Source organism: Mytilus galloprovincialis, chromosome 9 (assembly GCF_965363235.1).
Source record: "Mytilus galloprovincialis chromosome 9, xbMytGall1.hap1.1, whole genome shotgun sequence".
NCBI classification, from domain to species: domain Eukaryota; kingdom Metazoa; phylum Mollusca; class Bivalvia; order Mytilida; family Mytilidae; genus Mytilus; species Mytilus galloprovincialis.
In genome coordinates, this window is record NC_134846.1 from 36,601,459 (window position 1) to 36,618,170 (window position 16,712).

The following is a 16,712-nucleotide window of genomic DNA, read 5'->3' on the forward strand; positions in this document are numbered from 1 at the left end:
CATTTGATTACTAATTTGATACACATAAAATCATTCTTATACGGTTAAAAACAATGAGAAACATCAATTTTTAATCTATAAAATAAAATCAAACAGACCTATAAAAATCCAATTGCACGTGCTGGTTTAATCTATTCATATCTTTATTTATGTTTACATCGCTTATATGGTCATCTGAGGTCAAATCGATAGTTAATTAGATGGCGTCTGGACTAAAATACACACGAAACGAACCAATATATTATCTACCCCATGCTCTGTAAACTGTTTATTTTAGACTTTTGATAGTTTAGATAAATGTTTTACATTGTTATAAATCAAATATGAGAATTTGAGTCAAATCGGTGACCATGAATTTGACAGCTAGTGCGCCTTTAAAAGATAAATATAAAACATATCCACATTTTGGTACTTATGGGTGGGAGAGGGGGGAATTTATCAAGAACCTCATCAAACCCAAACAGGCAATATGTATTGCCTGACCAGATATAGCACTTAAACGAACCAACACTTGGATATTGACAGAATGAGGATGTATCACATGTACTTCCGCCAAAGATATCAACCAATGAGGTTATACACATATCCTCAGTGATTGATATAATCTTGTATCCAGTTCATGTTATGTTATGGGCATAGAAAACTCTATGGTCCATACAGCATATTTGCAGGCCAATCTCAAATTACACCACTAGCAAGGCTTTCCCTTAAGGAATAGTATTCCCAATACTCAAAACAAAAATATCTTCAACACTTTTATTAAATATTATTCCTTAATTACTTTACAACACTACTAAACATTTCAAGATACATGTACACAATTCTTTATAAATAGCTTCACACTTCAATAAATTCTCATAAATTTGACCACAAACTTTTAAAAAATTGCGTTATAACTCATATCAAAATGAACATTGTCATTATTTGAATAACATCTTCAGCATGTGGAAAGCTTGTTGTAAGCAAAGGGACTTCACCTCCAAGTGTAAACTATGCTGGCTTGTCTCTTTGTTTACTGTTGTTGCATCAAACACACTCTTTACTTCCTAATCAGGAACATTGACAATTGTATTTCCACTTGCTTGATTCTCCACAACTCTGCTGAAAATATATTACAAATAACAACTTGTTTATTTGTACTTAAGACAGCATTAGTTACACTTCGAAAAGGAAAAATCCCCTTGCCTACAACCCACGTGGAAAACCACTAGGGAATCAGTGTCCCTCGAAGTGTAGACAAAGAAATTCAAATTAAAAAATTTAACCATGAATAAAATTTTAGTATACATTTGTACTAGTATACACAATTTTTATACCTTATATTTATTCAATAAAACAAAACAAAAATATTGCATCCATTATTTAATCTTCCAAGACAAACAGATTTTTGTGACATATTTCAACACATCAATGAAATTATATACACATCCAATAGTAAACATCATAAAATTACGGACAAATTATTAGAATTACTTTTAAATAGGTTCATCTGAACATAAAGCTGCTTCCATCACAGAATTTTTTTTCAGTACATCGCCATATTGGCATCTTTGGCCTTTCTCAACACAGACAAACATAAAAACATAATTTAGTGTTGTATCCATATTTTTACTATTCATTTTTTTTTTTTACAATTATTTTCCTATTTTCTGAAATCAAAACATAACTTAAATTGCAATTTATTCCCACCATATTCTGATCAGAAAAAATCCTTTCCTTTCAGGTTGTTCGAAATCATTGACATGAATCATCGTGCTTTGTCATATTGCTTCTTCATTCAATAGCCTGTCAAAGCTGTAGGTAACACCATCTGAAAACAAAAACATTCTATTCAATTCTATGTACAATCAAACAGACCGCCGAACGCAGACCTCGATGAAGACACCTTATAATTCAATACACATTACTCCGGTAAACAACATTAATATCAAGTGACATTTCACACTAAATTATTCCACTTTCTCAATATTTCTATTCCTTTCTAACAAAGTCTTTAAAAAGCATTTTCTATCAGTATTTACGATGTAATAATCAATGAAAAGTCCACAACACTCAAAAGAAATTATTTACCCTATAAACAATTTATTATTCTCCTTTTAAATACAGGTCTCGAAAATGGGCAGAGCCCAACTTCCACATAAAATATTATATAGCGATAGCACTTTGTCCTGCGTTTAACCGACGCACGGCATAACAAACATCTGACCACCTGGGTTAATTATAACTACCCAAGGTATAAATACCAAAACGTTTTGCAACCAAGGTCAAACATTACCATCTAGTTCAATCAAGAAGCCACCAAGGCAATATAAATGACCAGCAAGGTCTTAACCCCCCCCCCCCCCCCAAGGCTTGTTTTTTTTTAATTTAATGTTGCCACAGAGGCAAATGTAAAAAATTATAAAAATTACCATCTAGGTCTATTGATACCAAGGCATATATAAATGACCACCTATGTTTATTGCCACCAAGGCATATATAAATGACCACCAATGTCTTAAAGCCCCCAGGGCTATATTGCCACCAAGGCAAATGTAAGTAAAAGTTAAAGAATATAGTTACTTTGCCGACAACACGTGTAGCACGACCTTCCCACAGGTCGGGTATTGAAAGAATGAGGATGTTTCAAATGTACTTCCGACAAAGATATCAACCAATGAGGTTATTACTAAGCCATTAAACCAATTTCAATCCCCTATATTTTTGATAAACTGGTCCGTATATGACAACTTTCTACAGTACGCTTCCTTGTATGTTGGCGTCTCCTTCAGTTGTAGTTCAGTGTCGTGTTCCATTTTTTCCTGTTTATAGTTGATGGGATTACTGCATTTTACCTTTTTTCATGGATTTGTTATTGTTATTTCGAAATAAAACTATTGAACAGTAGCATAACTCTGTTGCTTCAATTTACAACTAATTCTGTTATGCCATGCTTAATGCTCAATTTAACATGAGCCGACGTTAAATTTGCAAATAGTTATCAAAGGTATCAAGAATATAATTAAATACGCCAGACGCGCGTTTCGTCTACATAAGACTCATCAGTGACGTTCAGATCAAAACACTTTAAAAGCCAAACAAGTACAAAGTTGAAGAGCATTGAGGACCGAAAATTCCAAAAAATTGTGCCAAATACGGCTAAGGTAATCTACTCCTGGGATAAGAACATTCTTAGTGTTTCCAAAAATTCAAAGTTTTATAAACAGGAAATTAAAAAAAAAATGACCATTTTAATTGATATTCATGTCAACACCGAAGTGCTGACAACTGGGCTGGTGATACCATCGGGGACGAAACCTCCACCAGCAGTGGCATCGACCCAGTGGTGTAAATAGTTATTAAAGGTACCAGGATTATAATTTAATACGCCAAAAATGTTCATACCAATCGTTCCCGAATTTCAAAATGGTGACAAATATAATGCCTATTACAATATCATCATATAACATATATAATAGAATTATTTTGATTCTAATAGAAACATTAAAAACTTTTATAGTTCCCAGCGAACAAAAAAAAACTTTTTAAGGCCAAAACCAGCATGTCTTCTTTCAATGTCTGACGTTTTATTATAAAATGAATATGTACTGGTAAAGTAATCGCAACAACGGTTTATTATTTTAATTTTTTTTATTTATTTTGTTTTTTTATAAGTTTTATGTTTGTTTGTTTTTTTAATTTTAATCCTTTTAGTACAAGTTGTACATCGAAAAAATATTGATGAAGAATTGTTTTGATGTCTGAAATTGTTATGCAGTCGCGACAGACATTTATAGCAGGAAAAGCCTTTTTTTAATTGGTTCCTGTATGTACATATGTGAGAAAAATACGCTTATATTAAATGAGTTGTTTTTTTCCAACTCATCTTGAAAACTCATTAGTAACGAATTCAAATGGAAACAATTCTTCCAATATTAACTATTTACAAGTAGGCAGTTGCATTTAGTTGTTTTAAAAACCGACAAATTATATATTTTGAATTGTACATTATTTTAACCAAATTCATATTTAACACGCACATTGTGTTGTTTGCTAAAGCATATAGTGATTTTGTGTCACTGATGAATACCACATATGTATCAAATCTTTTCAAATAAATGATGCACCATTTTATAGATTTCATTTAACCTAATGTAAATAATTGTGGCCATACTTTTGGATATTTCTAAACATTGGTTAGCCAAAAATAGCGGTTTAAAACAAGTTTATTTTTATGTCAGCCTCGCTATTAAACAAAGGTAAAGTCTGTACTTGAAAAGATTCCACCTTACTTCAAAAATCAAATTTTACCTGTCATTTTTTGTACATTTCTATACATATTGCATCCAAGAATTTTTGTCATTAAAAAGTGTTATTTTACTGATAGTTCATGACAATAGATAACAGTTATTCCATAAATTATTAATGTATTTCGATAAAAACCAAGTTCGACTACCTTTGCATGATCTTGATCGCCGGGGGTTACAGTACGTAAGGTACGTAGTTTGTAAAGAAATCTTTTATTAGACAACACAAGTACAGTCAAGACTGCTTAAGAGACAACCTGTATAATTTTAAATTCCTCTGTAGTACATTTCATATAAACTGAACCTTTATTACAGACCACCTGTATTAAGAGCCCACATTTTTGCTCTCCCTTAACTATAACTATTAAGTGGTCTCTTAAAACAGGTTTGACGGTATACTAGTTAAATGTGAAGTTTGTCAAGGTCTTCTTCGGAATTCCATTTTATTTGTGAAAGACTTTTTATCAATATTGGTGTTAACATTTTTTGCACAGTGTCACCATGGTTCAAAAGTAGATTTCATATTGACCGCTATATTAGTTTCAGCTAACGAGTTATACTTTCTAGGATTGTTTTTGTTGAATTGGAACTATTTTAATGTAACCATCAATTATTATAATTAGTTACTCTTGGTCAAAAACACTGTATACCTTATTTCATTTAGACATGCAAAACTCAGCAACGATACCAGCTAGGTTTCTAATTTTGTATTCTAGACAGATTGCATCCAGCTCACCAGAGGCATAAAGGTGAATTATCAAAAGTAATAATAAAGTTGAAAAAAATGTTCTGCATTAGAACTTTACAATCGTAGATAAAATATTTGGGCAATATGAAGGCAAAGTGTTTTTTTTCTTTCTTTTTCAATCTGTTTAGTTTTAATTTGGAAACGAAAAACATTGCATTTATGTAACTACTCATTTTTACAAATACACATTTAGTGTAGATTGTATCGCGTGAAACAGCAGGTAAAACTACCGATAAATCAATCTATATTTCTTTCTACAACGATTTCAACATTGAAAGTTAATTGCTTAAGCACCTTGTTAAAATGAAATTAGAAAATGGTAATCTTTTTACATTAAGATAAAAAATGATTGTTAACAAAACATGTAAATAAAAGATTTAGATCTTTTTCCAGTCACCAACATTTCCACTCAGTTCTTAGCATTATATAATTTTATAAAATATACATAGTTTCCACGTCTTTGTTTTCGAGAATTTTTTAAAAAATTATGTCTATACAAAGTAGACTATAGGTTAAGAGTAATTTATTCACAGAGTAACATTTATACAAATTAACCCAAAACTTCTATAGCCAGCTTTATTTATGATGAGATTATGTTGGATCACTGGACAATGCTACTACATGTAGAGGTTTCCTATGCGGGGGTGATACCAGCCCAGTAGTCAGGACTCATGCTGACATGAATTATAATCAAGGTCTTTCCTCTAGGCGAGGAGAGGAAAGACCTTATTGTTTTTAAGGTCTTTTCCCTACGTGATGTTTTTTCTGTTTTTTTTTTTTACTTCCAGCATTTTTTTGGCACGCCCTCCTGTCGTTTCTATTGGAGTTATCAATACCAAATTTGAACCATCGATAGACCTCATCACGAACTTTTGTAGGATTCCATCATCCCCTTTAGCAGTTATCTCCCTTTTATTGATTTTTTTCAACATGGCCCCCACTCGTTGTTTTTAAAGATATCATGACCTTATTTAGACAATAGGTAGAACTCATCATGATGTATTACCATATGAAACTGAATAGGATTTCATTGTCCCCTATGAGAGTTATATCCCCTTGAAATAATTTCTTTGCTTTGCATTTTTCTCAAAAAGTATAAGAGATAAAAATCGATTTGAAAACGGCAACATGTACAGGAACAGATGGCAATGTTAATGAACATATGCAATCATTTTGTTATCAACCCTTTTAAGGAGTTATTCCCCTTGAAAAATTGTATTTCCAGAACTGGAATTTGTAGAGACTAGGGACCTTCACCAATAATCTTTTTTTGGCACGCCCTCCTACCGCTTCTATTGAAGTTATCAATACCAAATTTGAACCATCGATAGACCTCATCATGATCTTTTACCAGATGAACTTTTGTAGATTTCATCATCCCCTTTAGAAGTTATCTCCCTTTTATTGATTTTTTTCAACATGGCCCCCTCTAAATGTTTTAAAAGATATCATGACCTTATTTGGCCAATAGGTAGATATCATCATGATATATTACCATATGAGGCTGCATAGGATTTCATAATCCCCATTTGAGAGTTATATCCCCTTGAAGCAATTTCTTTTAATTGCATTTTTCTTAAAAGGTATTAGAGATAGAATCAAATTGAAAAGGGCAACATGTACAGAAACAGATGGCAATGTTAATAAACATAAACAATTACTTTGTTATCAACCCTTATAGGGAGTTATTTCTCTTGAAAAATTATACATAATTTTGGAAAAATTCTAATTCGGGGACCGGATGGGGTCATTGAGTGTTAATAGCCAAAAGTTTCAGAAGGTATGCTTGTCGTATATCAATCGAAAGGTCGTTCAAAGTACATTACGAAAACATCACTTTTACAGGAAAGACCTTTCAATTGTTTTACAAACAATTGAGATACTACGCACTTTATTCGGTCTTATAAGTCGCTGGATGAGTGTTGTGCAGACGTAAACGAAATGCACGTGTGGCATTCAAAATTTCAATCTTGGTATCTATGATGAATATTTTTACTCATTATTTTCTATATTAAGAGGTAGATGATAACATTATTTATTTCAATTTGTTGTTGTTGTAACACTAAACACATTACCTCTTAATGGGGCAATACTAAGTATTTATAGTAAAAGTTAATTGCGCATTTTTGCGACGCTTTCTAAGAAATGAATAGAGCTAGTGTTTTCTATTTTATTTGTCAAAGCTTCTTTAGGATTGTTGTAATTTCATTTTTGGTTGGCACCTTGGCTTTAATGCTATTGTAAGTTTATTTACGAATTGAGTTTGAAGTTAAATCACAAAAATACACAGCTCCAAGGAAAAATCAAAAAGGAAAGTGCCTAATCATATAGCAAAATCAAAAGCTCAAACACATCATATTCCTGATTTGGTACATTCCTTTTCTTATGTAGAAAATGGCGGATTAAACTTTGGCTTTAAAGCTAGTTTAACCTCTCACTTGTATGACAATCGCATCAAATTCCATTATATTCACAACGATGTGTGAACAGAACAATCAGACACAAGCGGTAAAAAATGTCAGTCAAAAAGAGGGGTACAGCAGACAATATTGTGTCATAATCATAATTACAATAAAACAAACAAATATAAAACAAGGAAGCACAAAATGGTATATTGACTAAGCATGCACAAATTTTCCATGGTACAATAACAACACAATGACGATCTATAAGTACAGAGCAACGTCATATATGTATCAAAGAAACACCAAAAGGCATATAGACAAAGCACATTAGTAAAAATGAAAGACAAGAATACAAGAATTATCATAGAACATTACCACAATGACGGGATTTAGAAGTACCATCCATGTCAAACGGATACCAATAAAAATAGAATAAACAGTATAAGCAATATTCATAAACACAAAAGAATAGTATAACACATCAGTACCCAGAATCTATACTTCAATACCATCGTGTTCTTTAAGTGAAGTTGATACGGAATATAAACCAACAAATTATTGTTATCTTCCGACGAACTTTTTTAGAAAGTTCTTTGAAATATCCCTGGTTCATCAACTGTCTGCTCAGACACTGGTGACGTTTTACCAAGTCTGAGTATGAGCTACAAACTCTTGCATACCAATTAAGTAGGGAATTGTATATCCCATATGCAGGTAAAGTTGGTATATTGCTTCTAAGATGAGGATAATTTAAAAAAATAAAATGGTCTCGTTTGTAATAGATTCTGAAACTGAGATGACCGTGTATGTCAAATCTGGATATAGTTCTAAAAATAAGGCAGCGGAAGCCGTGTCTGCTGTTTCTTTAATTTCATGTTCTGGGAATATATCAATGGAATCGAATCAGAAAAGTTTGGATTGTAAATGGAAAGAATATCATCAATATATCTGCAAGTAAAATTAAATGACCTGGCTTCTTTGATCTTCTTGTTTTGACAAGTGTCTATAGAAATTAAGATTCATATTAAAATAAGAAGAGGTCGGCAAGAAGAGGCGCACAGTTCGTTCCCTTAGGATTTGTTAAATAAGCCTCCAAATTGAAGAGATATGTTATCAATAAGAACCTCCAACATACTGATCACTTGTTTCTCTGTGTAGCATGTTTTACTGTTTTGTTCACTATCAACAAATATGCCAAGTAATGAATGTCCCTTTTGCATCTCATCTACTAATTGATATTAAATCTTATTTGCATTGAAAACAAAGTGTAAGAAAACGGACAAATAATCATTTTGAGCAAGCGTTGAAAACAAATTATATCATCACTTATTTCCAGATTAAATAGCTACCTCATGACCTTTATCTTTTTTTTCTGCATTTACCACCAAGATTGCTCAAACCTATAAACATTAATACAATTGATAATGGAAATGGGGAATGTGTCAAAGAGACAACAACCCGACCAAAGAGTAGACAAATGTATTAATACCCAGAGACGTTTGGAACTATATGACAAAAAGGGAAATAAAAATAGCTTTATTCAAGTAAGATCGACTTTACCAGAGCGAGTAGTTGAAACCTTAGATTCTTCATAATTTCTTTATTTTTATGTTAGTTATGATATTTCACTTTATTGCCACTAATGAGCTGTATATAGACCGTCTAGAATATTAAATTATATACCTAGCTGGTATCTTTGTTGATATTCTATCTTCTTGACTATCATTTGACCATAGCAGTCAGTAAAATTGAAAATTTCCCTCTGGCAAAATTGGTCCTTTTTACGTCTCTTTTAATGAACATGCTGCTCACTTGTCTACATATTTAAATATCAATTGTTTAGGTTTGAAGAAGTTCAAGCCAGAAAAGCTCATCGGTTCCCGACATTTATAAAGTATCATTACATTTGTATTTCAATAATAAGCAAGTTCTGATTTACAACATTTCTTTCTAAAGTATCCAAAAATAATTTAAGAAATTATTTGAAACAAAAATCACTACATATATTTGCTACTCATTTTAACAAATATACAAATATACATTTTAATCCAGATTGTATTGATTTAAGATAGCCAGTAAAAATATCGATTTACGAACCAGAGTTGTCTCTCTTTCTACAACGATTTTAAGATTGAACCTTTTCATATTTGAAAACGACAAAATGCTTTATTCCGTAATTTTGTTTTGGCTTTAATCTTTTTAATGTTATATTTCTCAAAAATCAAGGACACTTAACAAATGTGCAGTGTTTTTACTGAACTGCTATGGTCAAGTAACAGGCTTCAAGATGAGCAAGCGAAAACAAAAACTAAGCAAAAATACCAATAAGTCTCTAAGTGGTACCTACGACAAGCTGGTCTGCATAACTCTTACAAAAAGTAAAATCACAAAAATAAACTGAACTCTGATCCAAACACAACATAAGTTTCTTACACTGAATAAATGTGGTAGAACTTTAGAATTTAGAAATTTGACATTTACCTGTAATGATCCAATATCAAAAATCGAAATACGTGGTTATATTAAAGATTTTTTTAATTAAATCTCACAAAAAATTAATTTTTGGTACCTTTGGACCTTTGGACCTCAATGTGTACCAATTTGATAGCGCATCATACTAGTAATTATACAGTTAGATTAAGCATACCAAAGAACGCCATATATTGATTTTTTGATGAAATGACACATAGTTTAATTTTTATTTCCGATTTGGACCAACTTGAAAACTGGCTTCAAATTGAAAATCTTATTAATGTTTAGTTTCAGCATTTGAAATAACCCCCTCATTTAAATTTTAATTAAAATCAAACAGAGTTTAATTTTGGACCAAATTGAAAACGGGACCCAAAATTGAAATTCAAAATACACGGTTAGATTCGGCATATAAAAAAAACTGAAGAATTACATTTTTGATGAACCAATTTGGACATCAATACGCACTAATTTAAAAACGGGCTCAAAACCTTGTTATACAATTTCATAGACACCCACTTACTCAAGTAATTAGTGTCCGGAAACGAGAAAATCCTTTGTTATCCCTTTTTAGACCCTTATTCATAAACAGTTTGCCCCAGTACCCTTGAAATGAATCCATCCTTTTTTTTGAGGTATGATATATTTTGGTACAAATTCCTACACTTAACACAATTGATTGTCCTGAAACAAGAAATATACTTGTTTTTTGCATCTTATTCCTTACCCCACCCCCACCCCCACCCCACCCCAAAATATTCAATTACAGGTATAGAATAATGATTTCATACCATTCATAAAATATCCGACCGCAAACATTTTGCAATTGTGTAAAAAACTGACGATAAAACCGATGTTAATCACTGCAATGAACTGTTCCACTATCATGATGTATAATCATGTACTATATCATTTCTGTTGTTATCTTGTAATACCTTAAATGTATTTGTCAAAGCATTTTGGAATTTTGGTCCTCAATGCTCTTCAATTTCGTACTTTATTTGGCCTTTTAACTTGTTTGGATTCCAGCGACATTTATGAGTCTTTTGTAGACGAAACGCGCATGCAGCGTAAATACAAAATTTAATCCTGGTATCTATGATGAGTTTATTTATAAACAAGATAACCGCAAAGGTCCATGTGATCACAAGACTGATTGGAAGAGAGTACTATCCTAGCCTACTTTTCCCTGCTTACTTCGTAACACTAATACTTATTCATAACCGTTCCTGGTTATTTGGTATATATACTTACCAGTCATTATGGCCACAGGAATTGTTTAGTTGGAATGCTAATACTTTATATATACTTTCATGATACTAGTGTAAATGTATTACAATTCGGATTGTTGTGGTAAAGGAAATAAACTATTGGACTAACTATTTAATAACCATAACATGTAATGGTGTCATTTATAATTCACAAAATGTTAAGTCGGAATTTAAATCTTTTCATATTAAATATTTTATGTAATTTAAAATCTTTATTATAATATGAGATTATAATATGGGATTGTATTTTAATGGTGTCATGTTAGTGTATAAATAATATGGCTTAACAATAAAATAATAAATCGCTTTTCAAATCTATTCTAAATAAGTTCAAACATTAAGTGAAATAATTTTTCCTTTATTCTAAGTTGGGCTTTATATTAATATAAAAATAAGCATGTATAAGCTCTCGGGAAGATTTAAAATTAAAGATTAAAAACCGACTAGAAATAAATAAAAAGGAAAACACAAATTTTAAATTTGAAAGTGAAAATATTCTGACATACAGTTATCCTTATTCTTTATAATAAAAAAATAGCCCTTAGATTAAAATCAAACTATCTGAATGTTTATTTCATTTAAAAATTTTGATACATACCATTATGATAGTCTATCCCTCCTTTTCCTCATCGGTAGGTATAACTTTGCCCCTTTAAAAAGATTTCCTTGACTTACCTGTATAAATTTGTCGTAATCCACAAAAACCACAACACATTACCAATGCCGACAACCTTGAAAGATACATCGACGGACATCAGTACCGCATTGTGGTTTTTGGGTGTCCGCACCTACCCCTAAGCCCATTTCTGGGTTTGCGAGGTCGCTGTGGTGTGGGCCCAAAAACCGGGAACGGTTCCTAGGTTAAAAAACCTAAGAGATTACGAAGTAAGCATGATCGGTTAGAAAAATATGTGCTTGGACAGCACTCTCTTCCAGTCAGTCACCGTAAACATGGCCAACCAGAAGGGGAAATTCACCAGTTCCAACTTGGTAACGACTGAAACACAGTATATATACATGTTGTTGACGTCATAACGGATATATAAATAAACCTTGTCATATCTATATTTAGATAAAATGATGACAGAATATTATTATATGTATGTGGTTTATAAAATGATGACGCTGTTTAATTTTAAATACATGTTATCAACCGGATAAACTGATTATGTTATGATTAAAGTTTCGGTTTATTCATATAGTTAATAAGCAGACCTTTTATTATTATATTAGTATGTACTGGTAAAGCAACCGCAACCACGGTTTATTTTTATTTTTTTGTTTGTTTTATTTTTTATCCTATTTGTTCAAGTTATGCATCGAAAATGTTTTGATAATGAACAGTTTGATATCTGAACATTTTATACATTCGAGACGTTTATAGCAGGAAAAGTTTGGTTTTTTGTATTGGTTGCTGCATATACATATGTGAGAAAATTATGTTTATATTAAATGAGTTTTTTTCCAAATGGAAACAATACTTTACTTTTTACAAATAGGCTGTAACATTTAATTTTAAAACTGATGAAGCATATTTTCGATTAGCTGCAAATTTTGGTGCCACTTGTGGAGCAGGATCTGCTTACCCTTCCGGAGCAGATCACCCCCGGTATTTGGTGGGGTTCGTGTTGTTTAGTCTTTAGTTTTCTATGTTGTGTCTTCTGCACTATTATTCTGTTTGTCTTTTCATTTTTAGCCATGACGTTGTCAGTCTATTTTCAATCTATTAGTTTGACTGTCCCTCTAGTATCTTTCGTGCCTCTTTTGTACAATTATCTTATCCCAATTTACTATTAGATAGACAAATTATGTTTTTGCTTAAGCATATAATGATTTTGTTTCATTGATGAATAACACATATATATCCTTTCTTTTCTAATACATGATGCACCATTTTATAGATTTCATTTGTCCTTATGTATGGATTGAGGTGGATATTTCTAAACATAGATAAGATTAGACAAATAATAGTTTATTTTAGTTGCACATATTGATCTATAATAAGATAACAAAACAACATCATAAAAAATGACACATTTTAAAATAGATAACTAAATAATGAGTTTGGTCAAGTTTTGACCCAGCAGATTCAGAGGAAAAGACTTTTTGTAAAAATTAATGGACGCCGAGCGCTAAGTGTTTGGAAAAACAATTTATTGGGTCTATCATGACCTAATGATTATACAATTGTAATCGGTTATTTTAAAGCGAATTACATAAATTGACAGGATTTAATGAGGACCAAAAGCTTCAAAGATTCGTCAGCTCCGTTAATGCATTATCTTAGAACCCAAGATGATTGATATGCTGTTGTTTTAGTTGACAAAGCCTCCAACAACATGTATTTTATATACTAAACTGTCAGTATTAAAGAAAATTAGAATTATTAAGCATCTGATTATTTTTATCTAAATACATCGGACAGACCTCCATTTTCATGACTCAGTTTCATAATCATAACATCTATCAATGAAATTTCCGCCTCCAAATTAAAGTAAGTATTTTTACTAAAGATTGACGTGGTTTAAAACTAAATTTTAAAAGTTTCAAAACTAACGGATTCCAAAAATAAGTGCTAATAAATGGCATTCTGCATAGAACAAAAATAGATAACGGCTACTAGTCTGTTTTCGTACACATATTTTGAATATCAGGGGGGGGGGGGAGAAACATTTCGGTTTCATCTGTTTATATTGGTTACGCATTATAACACGACTAAAGAGAACAACACACCACATACATTTTTTACCAAATAGTATATAGATCTGAGTTATCCCGCTTTGTCTGACGAATATCCTTTTAAATACTAAAACGGACCTGAATGGAAGATTGTCACGGGGAAAAGAAAGCAGTTAGCTATAGGTAAGACATTTTCCTTACAACAGGCATATAGACCCTTAAAACATTTGCCATGCTTTTTTACGATCAGAATTTAGCGGGCTTCATTTCTACATGAAAAATCGGATTTACACCCGAGACACACACACACAAACACACGTACTCCCTACTGTATTTTACTCATCACACACAGCAAAACTTTTAAGGTCCATTCTTTTTATAGGGCAAAACACGACGGTATGTAAAATGCTGAATTTTGTGGTTTTTTTTTTGCGTTGGTATTTTGACGTACATCAGCAAATTAGCAGTGAGAAACGGTAAAGAACTTATGCTTACGATGAAAGAGTTTATCAATATGATCTCTCCATTTTAGTAAAGAAACTTTCTAGTACCATCTGCATATGGAAGATATTTCTCCCAGTTGATGCGCTCTCCATGAACTTGCGTTTTTATCATGTTTTACTTGAAGGAAGTACCTTATATATTTAATGGGCTATAATTCAAAGAGTATTTTCTCCCGCCTGACCGATATTCAAGAATTTGCCATTCATATGATTTACTTGAAGCAAAGTACCACATATATTTGATTGGCTAAAATGCAAAGGGTATTTTCCCCTGTCGGTACGATATGCAAGAAATTGCCTGTCATAACTTGATTTACTTCGAGAGAGTACTTTATATATATCATGTACTGTATTACGACGCTAGATTAAAACTGACGAAGAAAGGTAACACCCGACCACCAAAAGCTTTATTTTAGTGTAGCCAAGGCGGCCGAGTGGTTTAGCGCGTCGTTTACAGTGCAGGCGATTTGGTGTCACGATATCTCAGTAACATGAGTTCGAATTCTAGCGAGGGAAGAACAAAAAATTTGCGAAAGCAAATTTACAGCAAATTACAGATCTAATATCGTTCGGCTGATGTTTAGACAGTTTTTACCAAAATGAATATAGATCTGAGTTAGGTCACTTTGTACCAAGTCAGGATTATGACAGTTGTTGTCCATTCGTTTGATGTGTTTTATCATTTGATTAGGGACATTACGTTTTGAATTTTCCTCGGAGATCAGTATTTTTGTGATTTTTCTTTTTGTCTGACAAATATCACTTTAGTCAACTTAAAGTAACGAAAATGGAGAATCAACAATCAAACAATTTTAGAATTTTGGTCGCTTCAATTTTTAGACAAGATTCTGAAAACATTACAGTCAAAGAGGGTGCTCAAAATATATTGTAAAGAGGTGAGTTCTTAAGAATTTGAAAGATTTACTTTTTTAAGGAATGACTGAATATTTTTTTTCTGTCTATGAAATATCATAAAAAAAAATGTGGTGCACAGCGAATAATATGCGTAGTGGGTTATTTAAAAGTGTGCACCACAGTTTTATGTTATTTCGAATAGACAGAAAAAATATTACAGTCATTCCGTATAATTTAATTCTAAATTGCATTTTAAACCGTAGTAAATCATGAAAAACGTTGTTGACTTCACGGTCATATGAAAAAATTATATCTATGAGATGATAGACAAAACACTGTCAACCAATCAGAAGATGCGTTACATCCAAAATTAAATTATACTGGTACAATATCAAAACGTTAGAATATTTCACGTGGTACGATACTTCTTCTTATTCCGAATCATCTACAATGACGAAAATCTTTTGTTCAATACCTGATTGTTTGTTGCATTTTTAACGTCCAGTGGTATTTTTTTCATGACTATTTATTATGTTAACACATTTGGCAAAACTTTTAGGAATTTTGGTCCTCAATCATCTTCAACTTTGTACTTTATTTGGCCTTTTTAGCTTTTTGGATTGGAGCGTCACTGATAAGTCTTTTTGTAGACAAAACGCGCGTCTGGCGTATATACAAAATTTATTCCTGGTATCTATGATGAGTTTATTTACAACCACTGGGTCGATGCCACTGCTGGTGGAGATTTATTTCCCCGAGGGTATCACCAGCCAAATAGTCAGCACTTTATGTGCTGACATGACTTATCATTGATATGGTTATATTTATAAATTAACTGTTTACAAAATTTAGAATTTTTGAAATATTAAGGCTTTTCTACCTCAGGCATAGATTACGTTAGCTGGATTTGACAAATACTTTTATGAAATTTGGTCCTCAATGCTCTTCAACTTTATTTGGCTTTTTTAACTTTTTTGGATTCGAGCGTCACTGATTTGTAGACGAAACGCGCGTTTGGCATATATACAAAATTTAGTCCTGGTATCTATGATGAATTTATTTACAATAAATGTAATGGTAGGTTCCAGTAGTCAATTTGTTGAAGGGAGTAGTTTAGATTGCCACAGGAAAAGGAAAGCAGTTAGCTTTGAGCATACGTTTTGTTTTGCAACAGGTCGTAGTATGCAGACCCCAAAAATGTTTGCCATGGTTTTTAGATATGCAGAGAGTGTGACTTCATTCAACAGGTGTAATACCACCAAATGATGGTACGTCACATCCGGTTCTATACGAAAATAGGTCGGAAAAAAATATTCCCTTGAATTTGACAGTTGTAAGTACTTAATCCTATATTTTATTGGAGTAACACATTTCTGTGTCATAAACCTAATTAAGTGCTGTGTATTTCAAAGCACCATTATTTTTTCATTTGGAGTTTCTATAGAACATTTTGTAAACTTGAGGTTACATGGTTACTAAAGCTTGTACACAGG

General features: G+C 32.0%; 1 long non-coding RNA gene across 1 annotated transcript; it reads right to left on the reverse strand.

The window, feature by feature from the left end:
• Positions 1-673: 673 nt before the first annotated feature.
• Positions 674-11,867, reverse strand: LOC143046774 (uncharacterized). Its single transcript, XR_012969274.1, has 3 exons — positions 11,781-11,867; positions 1,690-1,810; positions 674-1,101 (listed from the first exon to the last, which is right to left on the reverse strand). It is a non-coding gene; the product is annotated as an uncharacterized LOC143046774 (long non-coding RNA).
• Positions 11,868-16,712: the final 4,845 nt, after the last annotated feature.